Source organism: Microplitis mediator, chromosome 9, assembly GCF_029852145.1.
Source record: "Microplitis mediator isolate UGA2020A chromosome 9, iyMicMedi2.1, whole genome shotgun sequence".
NCBI lineage: Eukaryota > Metazoa > Arthropoda > Insecta > Hymenoptera > Braconidae > Microplitis > Microplitis mediator.
Genome location: NC_079977.1, coordinates 17786997 through 17790780, shown reverse-complemented (window position 1 = coordinate 17790780; position 3784 = coordinate 17786997). Strand labels below are relative to the sequence as shown.

Here is a 3784-nt window from a genome sequence, read left to right as displayed (position 1 = left end):
GGAGTTTACCACCCACTTAGAGCTGCACTCTCAAGCAACCCGACTCTAAGGAGAGAATCACCCGAAATAATTTCCAGTCACTACGGGCCTGGCACCCTCTATGGGTAAATGGCCCCATTCAAGATGGACTTGGACATGATAATAAATCTCGGGTTAAATGATTCCTCCTAAACACTACATCTCCCAATGGCATAACCATAGGATTTAGTGCTGGGCTAATTCCTGTTCACTCGCCGTTACTAAGGAAATCCTTGTTAGTTTCTTTTCCTTCGCTTATTAATATGCTTAAATTCAGCGGGTAGTCTCACTTAATCTGAGGTCGTCGAATTGAATTTAAGACTCAATGAAATAAAGAAGTAACAACTGTTGTCGGTCTATTGAAAATATAATTCGTAGACTCGAAAATCAGTTGTACTGTATTATAATGTTAATTCACTGATTCAAGTAATTATAATAATTTCAAACGACATCATTTTGTTTATATTCAAATACTAATGATGAACGTTCAATGTATATTTTATCGCTAGTACAAATTAATGTAAGCAGTTTTTATATAATAAACGACCCTCAGCCAAGTGTGGTCCGGGAATAGGATCCGTGGACCGCAATGTGCGTTCGAAGTGTCGATGTTCGTGTGTCCTGCAGTTCACAAGTTGACGCGCAATTAGCTGCGTTCTTCATCGATTTACGAGCCAAGTGATCCACCGTTCAGGATAATCATCATTTTTAAGAAAATATTTATTTTCTCTATTTTGCTTGTTACTTAACTTTTATACAGTGACAAAATGTCTTTTACATTAGAAACATATTATCTTATTCTAATGTAAAATTGCCATCTATACATCAGATGTATATGGCAACGAAACTTTGTAAATATAATTCAGCCATGGCATATATTCATTTAAAAACCTCATCTATACAATATGCACGAAACATTTAGAGTATAGATTAGTATAGGTTACCATGACTATTTGTAATATGTTATAATCGAACACAAAATTTCTGAAGATACTTCTTTATAAGTATTCTTTCGATTTACTTTTTAAATTGCGTGCGTTAACACTTTTGAAAGTAATATTTATATGTATATATATTACAATTACAACATTTGTATTGTATATTATACGTTAATGATCCTTCCGCAGGTTCACCTACGGAAACCTTGTTACGACTTTTACTTCCTCTAAATAATCAAGTTTGGTCATCTTTCCAATAACATCGGCAATGCCGAAACATTGCCGCGCATCAGTCCGAAGACCTCACTAAATCATTCAATCGGTAGTAGCGACGGGCGGTGTGTACAAAGGGCAGGGACGTAATCAACACGAGCTTATGACTCGTGCTTACTGGGAATTCCTCGTTCATGGGGAATAATTGCAAGCCCCAATCCCTAGCACGAAAGAGGTTCAGCGGGTTACCCGGGCCTTTCGGCCAGGGAAGACACGTTGATTCTTTCAGTGTAGCGCGCGTGCGGCCCAGAACATCTAAGGGCATCACAGACCTGTTATTGCTCAATCTCGTGCGGCTAGAAGCCGCCTGTCCCTCTAAGAAGATATTTATTTACGTTGGTAGTAAAAATCACTTGATCCGAAAATCAAGTAAATCTTTCAAGATACCAAAAACGCCTATTTAGCAGGCTAGAGTCTCGTTCGTTATCGGAATTAACCAGACAAATCGCTCCACCAACTAAGAACGGCCATGCACCACCACCCACCGAATCAAGAAAGAGCTATCAATCTGTCAATCCTTCCGGTGTCCGGGCCTGGTGAGGTTTCCCGTGTTGAGTCAAATTAAGCCGCAGGCTCCACTCCTGGTGGTGCCCTTCCGTCAATTCCTTTAAGTTTCAGCTTTGCAACCATACTTCCCCCGGAACCCAAAAGCTTTGGTTTCCCGGAAGCTGCCCGCCGAGTCATCGGAGGAACATCGGCGGATCGCTAGCTGGCATCGTTTATGGTTAGAACTAGGGCGGTATCTGATCGCCTTCGAACCTCTAACTTTCGTTCTTGATTAATGAAAACATTTTTGGCAAATGCTTTCGCTTCTGTTCGTCTTGCGACGATCCAAGAATTTCACCTCTAACGTCGCAATACGAATGCCCCCATCTGTCCCTATTAATCATTACCTCGGTATTCCGAAAACCAACAAAATAGAACCGAGGTCCTATTCTATTATTCCATGCACACAGTATTCAGGCGAAATAAGCCTGCTTTAAGCACTCTAATTTGTTCAAAGTAAACGTACCGGCCTACCTCGACACTCAATTAAGAGCACCGCGATAGGATTAAATTGGACCGCCAAGTTTGACCTTAGCTAAATCCACCGGTAGGACGTTCCATAACATGTCAGTTAACACCGCGAGCGATGAACCAACAGTATGAAACACAGATTCAACTACGAGCTTTTTAACCGCAACAACTTTAATATACGCTATTGGAGCTGGAATTACCGCGGCTGCTGGCACCAGACTTGCCCTCCAATGGATCCTCATTAAAGGATTTAAAGTGTATTCATTCCGATTACGGGGCCTCGGATGAGTCCCGTATCGTTATTTTTCGTCACTACCTCCCCGTGCCGGGAGTGGGTAATTTGCGCGCCTGCTGCCTTCCTTGGATGTGGTAGCCGTTTCTCAGGCTCCCTCTCCGGAATCGAACCCTGATTCCCCGTTACCCGTTACAACCATGGTAGGCGCAGAACCTACCATCGACAGTTGATAAGGCAGACATTTGAAAGATTCGTCGTCGGTACTAGACCATACGATCAGCAGAAAGTTATTCAGAGTCACCAAAAGTAACGATGGACAAGCCACCGATTGGTTTTGATCTAATAAAAGCGTTCCTTCCATCTCTGGTCGGAACTCTGGTTTGCATGTATTAGCTCTAGAATTACCACAGTTATCCAAGTAAATGTGGGTACGATCTAAGGAACCATAACTGATTTAATGAGCCATTCGCGGTTTCACCTTAATACGGCATGTACTGAGACATGCATGGCTTAATCTTTGAGACAAGCATATGACTACTGGCAGGATCAACCAGGGAGCTTCGTTTATGTTTTATTTATAAAACACTAGAATTACTCCTCTTTCACTTAAACATACATGTTAGTCTTTAAAAAATACTAACAATTGTTAAAGTGGTGCTGTTTAAAGCATTTGCTTATTACAACACTTGAAAATTTTAAATTAACATTATTTATTCACAAAATTGAATAATAACTTTTGATTTCCAACCATCCTCTCATTTTTGTAAATATTACTCTCGCTAGATATTTTTATCAAAGTGACTTGGTTTTTATACACGTGAACGTGATATTTTATTCTTGCTCGGAAACAAGTAAGTCAATACTCAGTTTCATATTTGTATACTTTTTTAAAGTTATACATAATATTATATAAACGCCGTAGCGATTTACCACATAAAGAGTCATTCAGTCATAGACATCAACCCGTGGTAGTGTTACGTTAATAGTATACAACTTGCCGTAGTCAGTATCTCTCAGCTCTTACTCGAGCCGCTTCAACTGACTACTCCTTCATACTAGTACGAGCCGGCGTCTAAAAAGATTGTAGTTGCGCACTAACTGTCAGCTGCGTGAGCGACGGCGGATACAACGGTAGCTCCCTGTATCTAAATTACCTGTTCGTACTTAATTATTTTTTCAATATAAAAGTATTTATTTAAATACACATAGTATTATTATTATTATTAATTTTTTGTTTTTTTTTTAAATCAAGTAAATAAATAATTTTTTTGTTTTAATTATTTGACATTTTTAATTAAAAAGT

The 3784-nt window shown here is 39.5% G+C and overlaps 3 non-coding genes across 3 annotated transcripts in view; all 3 read right to left on the bottom strand.

The window, feature by feature from the left end:
• LOC130675253 (large subunit ribosomal RNA) overlaps positions 1-322 on the bottom strand; it is a 3918-nt gene extending 3596 nt beyond the window's left edge. Inside the window, exon 1 of the ribosomal RNA XR_008991258.1 lies at positions 1-322. This exon is cut by the window's left edge and continues 3596 nt beyond it. This is a non-coding gene — a ribosomal RNA (large subunit ribosomal RNA).
• A 239-nt stretch (positions 323-561) lies between these two features.
• LOC130675254 (5.8S ribosomal RNA) lies at positions 562-716 on the bottom strand. Its single transcript, XR_008991259.1, has one exon. It is a non-coding gene; the product is annotated as a 5.8S ribosomal RNA (ribosomal RNA).
• A 412-nt stretch (positions 717-1128) lies between these two features.
• On the bottom strand, positions 1129-3038 carry LOC130675245 (small subunit ribosomal RNA). The gene has a single exon (XR_008991250.1). It is a non-coding gene; the product is annotated as a small subunit ribosomal RNA (ribosomal RNA).
• Positions 3039-3784: the final 746 nt, after the last annotated feature.